This window comes from Falco punctatus (assembly GCF_963210335.1).
Source record: "Falco punctatus genome assembly, chromosome: 11".
Lineage (NCBI taxonomy): Eukaryota > Metazoa > Chordata > Aves > Falconiformes > Falconidae > Falco > Falco punctatus.
In genome coordinates, this window is record NC_137591.1 from 20,611,099 (window position 1) to 20,625,217 (window position 14,119).

Sequence of the window (14,119 nt, forward strand, 5' to 3'; positions counted from 1 at the left end):
GTATCAATAGTTCCTTTTCCTCCCTCTTTTAAATAGCTCCTCCGTTTCTTTCTTTTACTCTGTTCAGCCACACTTTCTACCAGCCACATGGTCGTTACAGCCTTTCCTCTTCAACACTGCACTCATTAACCAGTTTCTCCTCCAAATGACAAAGTCACCTGTGGCACGTAGTGCTCCTGTGTTATGAAACAGAAACACAGTGAGTCAGACTTACGTCCTCAGAAGTGTCTGTGATTTTATCTCCTGTTTTGAGCCTGAGATGTTGAGGGTCCAGCTCACTCTTCGGAACAGCAATCTCGTGTTAGACCCACATGACCGTCCTTTTCCACTGGCATCGGTCTGCAGAGCGTGGGATGCACCAGTGCCCGCCCTGCCCTTGCCATCCTGGTGGGGAGAGCCAAGAAGCGTGCAAGACGTGAAGCGACCTGTGAAGGCTGTGCTTTCAGTTCTGCCATTCGCCTCTCTGAGGTGAAACCCAAGGAGTTGACTTGCTGGCCACCTGCGCAACCACTCTGGAGCTGTCTTTGTATGGACTTGCTCTGGCTGGTCTCCAAAAGCTCAGGGCCTCCTATGTCTGTGTGTATGAAAAGTAAAAATGTACAGGATACAGGAAGAGCAGAGTAGACAGGTCCTCCTTATCTCATGGAGACTGCTGGAGCTTTTGGGTCTGGTGGTGATGATTTAAAAAAAAAAGAACCACTGCAATTTTTTTCTGTGAATGAGCGCTTGAGAAGCAGCAGTGCTGATTATCTTGTGCTTTTCAGTTGCCTGCCTTTGAGAAATATGTCCTGGAGGGAATGGGCTGTGGATGATTTTACCAAATGGGAAGTAAACGTTGCATCTGATCTTTTTCCTACCAAACCTTAAGCATGCTTAATGTATTGGCAGGAAAGATGAAAGACAAAGGAGCTTCCTAGTCAGTGGTGGGCTCTGCTGGGTCCTTTCCTGCCTGGCTGATTTTTAGGTCAGCATTTGGGAAAACAAAGCCATCAGTACTCACAGGGGTGCATAGTGATGACAGAAGAGCTAGACTTTCCCCTTGTAGTCCATGAGTGAACAAAATTTCTTCTGGATTATTCATATCGCAAAACTCCTCAATAACTAATATTTCAGTTTATGATAAAAATGAGAGCAAATAGAAATTACGAACAAATGTACTGAGAGCAGGCTGTTTTCTTAACCCATTAAATAAAGCTGGCCCATCACTTGTCAAGGAGTGATTTACAGAAACAGACAGCAGAGGGAAATTTACACTCTGATTTCCATGTGTATTTGTTGTGTAGCAAGCAAAAAAGAATTTGCATGCAGATGCCATCAATCCGGCATGTCTTATAAACACTGTATTCCCATAATAGCTCAGGAATTCAGAACAGATCTTCTTGCAACTGGGTGGCATTTGGACACGTTTTGGGTACTCACCAATTTGAATCCAGTCCACAGCCTGGAATTTTTACTGTGTTAGTGTCTTCCAGAAATGATTACTTTTTATGGCAGAGTGGATGCAATACTGTTTGCTTCTCCATCATAAAGATTGTGCCAGGGCTTCTGCTATAAAATCTCTATTGCTAACAAGAAAACACAGTTCAACCAATGTATTGTGCTCCTGGCTAAGAACTGGCATGCTAGAATTCATCCTGGAAATTTTTATTTGCAGCGAATGATACTAATTTCTCAGAGTGCAAAATAATGCATGAACTCCCTTTTGTTGAATATTAACTAATTTTTATGGCATTATAGCAATCGGTTGTTGTAAAGCTGGTTGGGAAAAGAGAGAGGGACAGTAGAATGCAGCAGGCAGCAAGGGTGCAATAACAACATGTGCCCACTCCAGTGCCACCTGGAGATCACCAGCTGATGACAAAGAGGATACAGGGCTGTAGAAACTGAAGTCAATATGTCTTGCAGTGGTAAATCAATTAATGAGATACTAACTTTGAAGTGGTTATAGTAATGTCTTTAATGCAGACCTTCCTGTTTTACATAGCTTTGAAAGTGACAGCTAAGTGCTGGCTATATAAGAAGAAAGTGGAAGCTGGTTGTCACTGCGATCTTTTTATGGCACTGTTGGACTGGTTGTTGCGTTGTTTGTGCATAGCTGAACTGAGGTTTAAATTAGTCTCAGGTGTATTTCCATGTCCACGATGCCTGAATGCAGTAAGAAAGCCCAACCTTAGCTAAGACAACACGCTCGCATCACTTCAGCATTCCTCCTGGCTGGTGTGCTCCTTTTGGTCAAGCAGATGGTACAGCATTCTGTAGAGGCTGTCCAGCGTGTCTGTGTTTTCCCTCTGATTACAGCTCCTGAGATGAAATTTCAGAAAGTGCCAAAGCCATCCAGGCCTTTGTATGATTAACAAGGATGCCATCCCCACCACAGAGAAGTGCAAGAACTGCGACAATCGCTCAGCAGAGGTGCTTGGAGGGGCTAAGAGAGTCAGTGGTATGGTTAACCCTGAAGCTGTCGCACTGTAGAAATCATCTCTTCTGCCTAATGTGCACCCCTGCTGTTTTGGCAGTGTGGGCAGGCTCCGGCTGGCGGAAGTACCTGCTTGGTTAAGAGAATATAGCCCCCTTCTGCAGTTACGAGAGATTAAGGTCAGAGCTTTCGATTTCTATAGACTTAGAACAGGGTCTTCTAAATTATGACCATAAATTCTACACAACAAAAAAATGACAAAGTAACTTCTCTGGGATTTTGTTTGGTAGAATGCCTGTGTGTGGAAAAGCATCTCTGGGTCACCTCCGTTTCTCAGCTCTTCTTTCTTCAGAGTAGGATTATTGCTGCTTGTACTCCTTAACGGGTTCCGATTGCACTGAGGATGTGCTCCAAAATCCACCAAAGCCAACAGAAAAATTCCCTGAGAGCCCAAACTCTCCATTTCTGTGGTTTTACCCACTCAAGATCATACAGTGTCAGTCCCCGCTGTGCCAGGACAGGTCCAGAATACTTGCTTTTCAAAACAGAAAAATTAACTCCAACATGAAATTTGGCACTGACTTCAAAAGGATTACCCAGTCAGCTATGTTCTGGCAATCCTTGCTTAGAGAACAGTTTTAACATATGTTAAATTTTATGCTGATAGTTTGTATATCCTTATACTAAATAAATATGTACATTTATGTACACTGAGATGTAACGGCAATTTACATCTCATGTGACCCTCTGACATTGTTTCTCCTAGGAATGGATGTATCTCCTCAGCATCATGAGAAAAATGCTATTTCAACCTAACAGAATATTTTAATTTCAGATAGTAAAAAATGTTGTATCTTTAACATAGAGTTGTCTGCAGTTTGTGGCACAGCTTTCGTAACTTTGCTGATTCCTTTGGGTTTTAATTAGAAACACTTCAGCTACATTTCCCTGAAACATGCAAATGCTGAGGCTCCCACAAAAATGGTATTATTAAGATGGCTTCTTAATTGATTTTTCTTTGGGAGCAATTTGTTTCTCTTCCAGTTTATTGTGGTGAACACTGGCATTTGTCACTTCTTCCAGTAACTGAAGCTTTCTGTTTTAATAAATGCACATAGTAGATGCTATTCTCTTTCTCTGCTTGATAGGTGTATAGTGTTGGGCAGAAGAAGGTCACAGTGATGTTAAATTTGCTGCTAAGCAAAGGATCAGAGTGTAAATGAAATCTTGAAAGCTGGGAAATGAGAATGTGCAAGTGTAAATAATGTATTAATTATTGACAGCTAGCGGACCAAAGAGTCCTATTTAGTAATGACATCTTCATTGTCACACTGCCTGACACTGTCTCAGGTATTTTTATTTTAATAACAGGTTTTCCCACCATGATAGTAACTATTTCAATTTACCAGTGTAACTTTTGGTATTTTTTTGTTTTTCTTTGGCTTTTCTTTCTCTTACTTGCAGTCTAGGTGCTTGGTTCAGGAGGGGATGGGGGAGAAGCAAATCCTCTTATTTTATTGTGGCAAGTGATATTATTACAGTACAAAATAGATTTTTTTCTTATAATAAAAGAGCACAATACCGAAGTGCAAAAGGAGATTCCACCTCATCGGTTATTTATAGAAATTAAGGTATAGTTTAGGAAAAAATGTGTGATAGCTAAGGGCTCAGTTTTGCCAATAGGCCTTCCCAGCAATGGGTACTGCTTAATATATGCCAGAAGCAAAATTGATTTCACCATGGCTTTCCTGAAACACTAGTTAAAGAAAAGGTGTTCCTGAGGTAAAAGGCTTTTAATATTCTGTACTTTCCAAGCATTGCACGAAGTCTAGGAGTAGCAGTCAATTCTTTAATATTTAAATTATTTTTATCACAAATTAGTGCAGAAAAAATTCCCGTGATCCAAAAAAAGGTCTTAGTATAATAGCTGTTTGCATAAGGCTGCTAGATGTAAATAGCTAGGAGCTTTCAAATACCAAGATTAAAAAAGATTAAAAAAACCACAACCAAACCAACCAACCCAAAACAGAGAAACCCTACCAAAGATACCTCCTGATCCTTATTTGCCAAATGACCTAAGAACTTTCCTGCCCCTGAGGTTTTGACCTGTGGAGGGGAACTTGTCTCCTGCTTCCCACGCTCTCCCGCCTGCTTCAGCCGAGACACGTGTGGCCCCCCCCGGCAAGGGGCTACGCTGTCGTTCTGCAACGCTGGGCTACCTCCAGTGCCCCCGTCGGTCCCCAACTCCTGCTTTAATCCTCCCTGTCAGCTTTTCCCATAAATAGTAATTTTGTCCCTTCTGTAGAGGGGAGTTAGCCCGGGGAGGCTTGCGAAGCTCTGGCAGGCTCTGGGGGGGAGCAGTGGCCATTTGTTCCCTGGCTGGGAGCCCACTGTGACACGTCCTCGGAGGCAGAAGGTGCTACTGAGAGCTGGGGGTTGAAGAAAAAGAAAAGGCAACTAGTTCAGATGCTCACCAGCCCGGTGATAATTGTTTTTCCTTTGTCCTTAGTGAGGAGAGCTGGGTGGCAGCTTTCAGTCAAATCCTCTTTCACCTGAAAAATGCAGGTTCTGGCCTGTGGAATTGCTTAAACAAATTCCTGTCAGCTTTAGTGAATTGATAGAGTTGATAAATCCTGGAGTGTGGGGAGCCGGAAAAACTGAAAATACCTCATTTCACTGTTTTCGAAGCATTGTTTTGATTGATTGCTTTGGAAAGAAGTTTGATTTCTTTGATTAACAAATATTAATGTTTTTACATAAGTTAAAATCAATGAAACGTTTCACCTGAAATTAATTTCCTGCTTTTCAGCTGAACAGAGCCTCGCTGTGCGTTGGGCCGGCAGCGCTATGGATTCTCTGAGCAGCGAGTGCCCGAGCTGTGCCCTGCTTGGTCAGCGCCTGCCCTGGTGCTGCTGGTCCCGCAGCCGGCGGCTCGCTGCGGGGAAGAGGGCAGGTTTGTGTTACAGGGCTGTCCCCAGCTGCACCACCCACGTCCAAGGTGTTATTTACAGGTACTAATACCACGAGGGGAAAACGCGAGTCGCTTTTCAAGTCTTGTTATTTACGGAACATGTGTCTCAAACATTAAAAAATGCCGTATGTGGTGTGGAATATAGAGCCTTCTTCCTCTGGCCAAGAATAGAACTTTATCAAAATGAAATTTCCTGCTCATTTGAGCCAGTCTCCATAGCAACAGTGCTGTACACCTGTGATGTACAGGCATGAGCCGTTGCAACCTCTGAACTAGGCAGAGTGAGCCGTGCCCCGTCCCCCTGTTGAAGGGAGAACTACACTGCCGATGTATCCGTGGCACGTATTTCTATATGCTACGCGTGTGGTCTGTATATATAATAATTTTATTCAGAATTACCCTGCTTACATTTGGTAAATAAATACAAATACGCTACTTACAGGAAGTTATACACTTGCAGAAATTCAATATATTCTTGTCCTGAGGGAAGACTTTCTAATGCAAACGTTACGCAAAAATAAAACCTTGTGCTTACATTTGCTTCTGTAAGAATTTCCTAATTCAAAAAATTCATAAAATGCCTCACTCTTGCAAATCTGTCAGCCTGTTAATAGTACATCGTGAAAAAAAGAAAAAAGCAACTGCATGCTGAATTATTTAAATATTGTTTTAATAGTAAACTGGAAATTATGCACCTTTGGCTATCCAATATTGCAAATAGGCTATTGCTGTTTACTCCATAACTTTTAGTGAAATTGAACTCACCAATGAGAAACAAATGGTTGCATTTTAAAGAAACCTGAAATTATTTCCCCAGGTCACTCATAAGGTAGATCATTACAGAGAAACATTTTCTTATGCAAAGAAGAAATAGCTTACTAATGCAATGGAAATCATATTTTAAGCTTCCTACATTTATTAGCTTATTTAAGAAGAGGCAAACTTCAAAGAAGGATTTTATTTGAAATACATGCAGTATCTACATAATGATGGGTATTGCTCTTAGATATACTATATATGACTAAACATATAGATGAATTGTCTGTTTCCATCTTCTGACATTTGCACGTTCTTGTCTTTGCTTTCAGATCTGCCTTCTGTTCCCCTCTTAACTCAGGATTTCCCATTACTGAATGCAGGACGAGCTACAAGGAGTGAAATGTGATGGATGATACATGCATCTTTTCAAAGTTGATTGCAGCAGGTTGCCTGAATTTTTAATACTGCTCCTTGATGCAGTGTGCTTGATTTTTTTTTCCCCCTAGTTTCATTATAATCCTCGTTTCTGTGCCAGTGAAAATGGAGCTTCTGCTCTCAGAGCAAAATTTCTTGTCCTCGTTCAGCAAATGGGTGGACGATGTTGTTTTTCTTTTATGGGGACAGAGAAGCAAGGACCTGGCGACTTGCCCTTGTGCAGGCTGCTGTCAGCGCGGCAGTTTTCATCCATTGCCAGCTGCTGTCAAAGGGAAGTGAACTGATACTTTACCTGCAGTTTAAGGACAGGAGACAACTATCTCTGATCTTTTGGGGGTTTTGTAACAACTATTTATTTTACTTTTTTTTTTTTTTTTTTCTTCCTCAAGTGTGGTTGTTTTCAGGTTTTCTGCTAGGAAATGTGTGTCTTATATAAGCTGCTAATACTCTGCTTTAGGCGGAACACGGTGCTTGGAGCTTATGTAGGCTGATTTCAGGGAAACTAGCAGCATTATTGATTTTCATTGGGCTTATTAGGATCAGCGTAACATGCACTTTTGCTATACTAGATTGTATTTGGCTTTCATCATGAAATCTCATTACACTAAAAAGAAATGGAAACAAGTTATGCAAGTAAAAGATTTTGCAGAGTACTCTAATAAAATTTACTCTGCATCTGTGAAAACACACTTTGGATGTAGGTCGTTCAAACTCTGAATGCTGCTGGTCGGACTTTTGTTCTCGTTTGCTTTTGAAAATTAAGAATAAATTCTCCAATCTCAGTGGAATTATTTCAGATTTATGCTAACATAACTGAAGGTATAGCTTGGTCCTTGAGGTAGTCATGCTGCCTGTATCATGATGTTGAATCGGTGATTTACTAGGAAAAAGAAGTCCCAGTTGTTTGTCTGCTTGCAGCTGAGAGGGAATATATTACATTATAAAGGTGTGGGATGCACGTGGCTGTGGGCACACTCCTCCTAGATGCCTAGCCAGGATGGTGAATGAACAAGAAGCTTGTTTTCACCCTTTTTGTTCTTGCAGTACGGCAGCTAGTTGTGGTTTTGCCTATTGACAACGGTGGAGGAAGTACGAGCTGGCAGCACAGCGTATCTCCTCGGTGAAGCATCGAAGGCATAAAGTCCTCCCTCCTGAAGCTCAGAGGATCAAGTTGCCACCCTGGCTTTCCTCTTCTGAGCCCAATTCATCACGGATGCTCCTGTGTCCAAACCCTGACTCTTCTCCAGTATTCTGTGAGTTTCTAATGTTGTGCTGGCAGGGTGGAGATCAGTCTGTTTATGTCATTCCCAGCCCATGAGTGCCTGGACTCCGGGGAGAGCAAACCTCCCCTGCTGCAGGTGTCCCGATGCCACTGAGATGATGTTCCCAGGGCTGTGCAGGGCTGGGGATGGCAGCGATGCCCTCTTGCCTGCAGTGGGGTGGCAGCAAGCCTGGGGCATGTCTCTGTGGGGCGAGGCCTCCTGTCGTGGCTTTTCAAGCAAGTTTGCAGGGTTGAGTAAGGGTTTGGGTTTTTTTGTTTCTCATTTCATATGTCTCTCTCTCTCTTTCTCTCTTTTTTAGCATTTGAAATTGGGAGTAGGGAAGATATTTCCCCAAGATCTATACTCACTCTGTAGGAATGGATCAAGACTCTTGAGATGTCAGGGAAAAAATACTCTCCCTTGCCATGTTTGATGATGCCTTTTAGAATTTCACATGTTTCCTGATGGTCAGGATGCTTTTATTTTTGTAGATGTTCTGCATTCAGTGAAAGCAACATTCTTCTGAGAAACAGAAAATTAATTTTGAAGGTATTTGAGACGTGACTCTCAGGCCTCCTTTCCTAATATGTTAGTGTATTTCAGATCATAGAGAACGAGCTATGTAAGGTACCAAAATTGGCAGAAAGCTCCCAGTTAAAAAACAACCTACAGAGTAGATGCTAAGAAGCACGAAATCAAGATACGAAGCTGTAACTGTGAAGTTACTTGAGGAGTACAATTCCTGCATTATTGACAGGCTATGATTTAATCACATTGCATAGTCAGCTCTTAGGCAGTCTTGAGTCATTCCCTGTTGATTCAATGACACTGTGCTCTTCTGCTTGGAATTGCATACTGTTTTGGTGGGTTTTTTATGGAGAAACTTTGGTATCGTAAGTGGACTGATCATGCCCTAGACTTGGAAGCTTTTCTCCAGAATTTTTCAGTCCCAAACTGCAAAATCCTAAAGGGGAAGATGTCCTGGATATACACGTGACTGTTTTATTCATTTGTGAGAAGGGGTCTCAAAGTGCTGAACACACAGCTTTATGGAAAAGAGCTCTCCTGTGTTGCTGACAATTAGTACACTTTTCATGATGCTTTCTGCTAATGCTACAGTATAGTAATCAAAAGCAACTAATCGAGCTGATTAAAAATTCCCTGTTGGATTTTGCTGACCAAATGAAAACAATTAGTAAGAATTTCAAGTAGAGAATTTTCTGCAAATACTGACATTTGTAGACTTTAAATTAAAATTATGAGAACTACACATCAAATGAAGAGAGGTCTTGTTCCCTGGTGCATCTCAGTGAGACCCATTGCTGATGTGTGGCAGGAGAGATTTTATTCTGTAAGTGCAGGTAAGCTTTTCAGTCAGATCTCAGACTTGGAATCAAATTCACTGAGCGATGAAAGCATTTCTTTCTGACCTCCTACCCAAGAAACCTAGCAAAAAAGCTCCCTTAAATAAGTTAGCTCATGTAGGCAATGGTAACAGGTGCTGCGGGTTGTTGTTGGGATTTTGTTTGTTTAATATTAATCTAAAATAATTTAAATGGCATCTTAATAGCCTTAGTTTATGTCTCTTATTTTGATTTTTTAAATCAGCACATTCCCCTTAGTGCAGTTAATAGGGTCAGTCTGTGAGCCTGTGCTGGTTACCATGCCTTCAGTCATGTGGAATCCAAACAGCCATTATAATTTGTTTCTAAACAGATCAAGAGCTATTTACCATCTCAATGTTTTGTGCACAGCTGGGTGTCTGGCAAACATCCAATATCCATTAACATTTAAAAATTAGTCCCATAATGCATCTTTTCCGTGGCTTGAGGAGTATACACACTGACACATGTTGGGAACCAATTATATTTGCACCACCATTAGTCTGGCTGCATTCAACTTCCCAGTAAATGAGGGCTAATTTAGTTTCCAGAATGGTGTATCTTAAATTCATGCAATGACCTTAGAGAAAGCAGAGTATCTGAAGATTTAAAGAGGAAGGAAATGTTCAGAAAGAATAATACTTCCTTTTTTCTGCCTAAAACATAAGAGTGTATTATTATATGACTGTTCCCAGTATCTATGCCTGGCCCTGAGAACCAGATTCCTCTAATTCAATACTTCTAAAATTCATGAGCAGAATTTAGTTGGGAAGAAATCAGACTAATACAGTAAACTAGCACACCCTCCTTGCTCAGATCAAACCTGCTAATGGACCTTTTTATAATAGCAATTTACGACCTGCCCATAGCAGGTCTAGCTCCTTAGGTTCCCAACTGGGTTTAAGTGTTCTGTTTTCCTACCAGCAGGAAAATAAGAAATACAGATTACACAGTAAGTGCTGTCTACACTGCTTGTGAAATACATTCTAACAATGCTGTGCAAGTGAAATGACCTTCGCAACTGGCAGTTTGGCCAAGAGGTTTAATGAAAATGGAGAAACACAAAAATCTTTTCTGAGAAGTATAGTTTGCCAAACCTCTGCTGCCATGAGAAATTCCTTCAATAATATCAGAGGTAAAATGGGGCGTCTAGCTTGGCGGATGAGTAAGTGAGAAGAGGGTTTTTCAACACCTTTCCTTGCAGCATGTCAGCGCAGCTCTCAGTAATCAGGTTCTAGACTGATTGGCTTTGCTGCTGCTGCTGACTGCTGCAACACACTGTACAAAGCTTATCTTAGCTCACTTCGTCTGTGTCATGCTGCTTAATAAAGCTAAATTGCTCCTACAAACAGGATACTATTCTGCAGCCTTTTAGAATTCAGAGACAGTTTAAAAATACAGTTTTTCCTTAACATTCATCCAAACCATCTGGAGACTGAGGAAGGCAGGAATTTTCTAAATGGGCATAAAGCAATACAGTGGAGCCGAGCCTCCAGGTGAAGAGTCTGCTTCCACCTCCAGCGGGGAATATCTGCAGTAACTGTCCTCTTGGCATGGTCGTTTGAATGGAGTAGCTGTTAGGATTCTGTCTGGGGTGAGGCTGCAGGTTTATAAGCAAGTTTATGAAAGTTTAATGTATATAAATATTTATTTACATATGTTTAAAATGCAGTATTTAATATAAATAAATGTGTTCTGTTACATCCGTATAGTTCAGAGTTGGCCTTTGCCAAGTATTTCTTCATTGTGTCAGCATTCTTTTTCCTTTTACTTTTTGTGCAAGAAGGTAGCTTTTCAGTGAAATGGCTTATTCTCTGAAGATGCTTTTTTGAAAAAGTTCATTGTACAGTCAGTATTTACAGATGCTGTTTATACTGTATTTCTCTCAAAATACATGGCTTTTTATTGTATTGCTTTCAGTGAAACCCATGCTTGTAGTCCCTAACAATAATACATTTTCATGCATCATTGGCAATACAAGGCTTCATTTACACTATTGATTAACATTCTTATTGTGTTAGGACTTGTTAGTGTTTCATACCTTCTTATTGTTTGGTGATTTCAAGAACTGACCTTTGCAGATGTACAGTATGTAAGCAATTAGCCAGTAATAGGTTAAATTAATAAATGAGATTCCTATCAGATTTGGGGGCTTCACAAATCTATCATGTTATGGTACTGTCCATTTCTTTATTTATATTCTGTACTGCTGTTAGGAGCTGAAGTCCATGCGCAGTAAATCCTGCCAAAGACTCGAGTTACGTGCAGGAGGAAGGTGCTGCACGGCATGTTTACGATTTGCTGGGTAAGTGGGTAGGGATGAGAACTGGCAGGAGGGTTGCAGTGTTTTCTTTTTCTGTCTTGACAGTGTCTTTTGCTTTTCAGCTGTGGATTTAACAAAACAACACTAGAGCTTATTTTAATTTTTAATTAAAGTCAATCGCTTATGTTCATGCTGATGTACTTGGTACGAAGAAGAATAAAAGAAAATACAGAGAGAAACTTGAAAGAGAAATGCATTTCTTCAGTTTAATTATTTAGTTTCCAACTAAGAAACAGCTCTGCAGAGGTCGATTATCCTTCAGGGATATCTTAGAAGAAGTGAGCAATTAGCTTGATTTTCTGTTGAATATGTAGCTTGTGACTCAGTATGTGATCTATTAAAAAGATGATCATTCCTTTTAAACTATATCCTGATATACATGGAGCCTGTTGCTGAAGGTAAAAGTCAGTGGAGGAATCCAGTCCATTTCCATGAGACACAGCTTTTCTGTCTTGCTACACAACAGTCAATGGTAATTTTAGGTCTTCTAGGGACTGTAAGGTTAAAAGAAAGGTGTAAGGGAAGGGTGATGCTGTCCTGTGAAAAGGTAACCTGGGATACTGCTTAACACTCTCCACAGCTTTAAGCATGCTTTCCCTTAGAAGCGGAGTCTAAAAGAGGGGCAAAATTTCTCTGGTGGAAAAAAAATTTCTCTTCTCGCACTGTAGGAAAGCAGTGACCATTCTGCCCCCAGCAGCCTGGAGTCATGTACACCAGGTTGTTAATGGAGATCAGCAGCTTGGGAAACAACTTGGGAAACTCAATGTGTGAAAGGCTGTGTAAGGAGGCAAGAGAGGGTACGGCTCACCTGGCTAGCTGTCAGCCTTCCACAGGGAGCTCTGGCCTTCACAGGATCATTGCCGGGGTCACCGTGCTGATATGCAGCACCGTGGTCCTGGTGCAGGCTGCACCAGGCACACGGGTAAGGAGCAAAGCAGGAACTGGAAGTGAGATTCAAAAAAAGAGTTGTCCGATAAGCATGTTTTCTAAATAACCAGCACTGGTGCAAACTTGTCCCCAAATACGAGGTCTCCACTGCCACTGCTCTGCTTCCAGATTGCTGCTGCTGACCACAAACCACAGAGCTGGGGTTTCCTATGTCTGCTGGTGCTTATGTTGCACAGCTGGGTGGAATATATAAATTCACAGAATGTTCAGATTTCGCACAGGAAAAGCGGAACGTACAGTTTTACTGTTCTTGTGTTTGGGGGTTTTTTGGTTACTTTCTTTTTTGTTGTTTGGTTTGGGTTTGTTTGTGTTTGGGGTTCGGTTTGTGGGGGTTTTTTTCTAATATTGTGACATTCAGATTTTACCACAGGGAGAAACTGGAGCATTTTTGCTTAAAAATGAGCTTTAAGTAAGTGACTTGCATGAGGATGAAGTTTGCAAAAGTACTGCCAAATTTCCTGTGCACCTCAGTCCCACTTTGAGCACCTCAGTCTGTCAAACCATGCTCCTTCAAATACACGCTGGGCTGGTGCTCAGCCCTTGATGGCCCTAAATTAGCAGGCACCTGTATTTCTGACATTGAAGCTCCCATGGTATCTGAAATCTTGCTTCTGGTCATATTTAGAAGTGCCTCAGTCCTGTCAGGACTGAGCAATGTGGTACCTAACTTGTACCTTCATCTGCAATGTGAGCCAAATGCTTTAATATTCTATGACAGCAAAATCTGGGTCTCATCCCTTCAAGGCCAAACTGCTCTAAATCCTTCCCGGATCTTCCCAGCATCCTAATGTGAGGAGCAAACCTGAACTGTGCTCTCTTTCACAGAATTATGGCAGGATGTTGAATAATCCCCCTCTTGGCTTTCTGAAATTAATTTCAAGGCCTTATTAAAGAGGTGAGATCTTCCCGAGTCCTGTGCACTACTGCGACTGTGGCTGGCGTGGGCACAGGTGGGCTCTCGGTGGCACAGCTCTTCTGGTCCTGGCATGGTCTGCCGCAGCCCACACAGGTGGTGCGCAGGGGCTTGGCCTCCTTTGCCCATGGGAATGCCCTCCTTGAAGTCTCTTTTCACCTCTGCTTCCACGAAGCTGGCCCTGCTGTGCACTGCCCAGCCTAGGGAGTGGTGGGATCCAGCTGTTCGTCAAACTGGACACAAACAGGTCTTTTCCCATGAATTACAGGTAAAGCTACACCCCATCTATGTAAGAATAAAGATAAGAAATGCTTTTCCATTTTTTCCTGTATTTCTTTGCACTAATTATGTATCATGAGAACTACTGGTGCAAAATAGGCTGTCCTCCTCAAAGTTACATGTAACAGTGGATAATCAAGGTGACACCTACTCACTGCTTACATGCAGCCCAGCAAAAACGCCCTGTGTGGTTTCCAGGGCTAGCTGCAGTAGAGAAGCAAATTAGGTATTTTCTTGTGGCCAGGAGCCCAGGCTAATAAACTCTTGCAGACCTAAGCTAGCTTTTCATACAGACAGTTTGTGGCTTCCTGCATTGTGTTTCCATTTGTATTGAAAATTACACTGGAGCTGGCATCGCTGGAGCTCTGCCAGGGCTAATGGGCCCATCCAGCCCCATGCTGACTCCTGAAGAGCTCCTTGGCTCCTTCCTG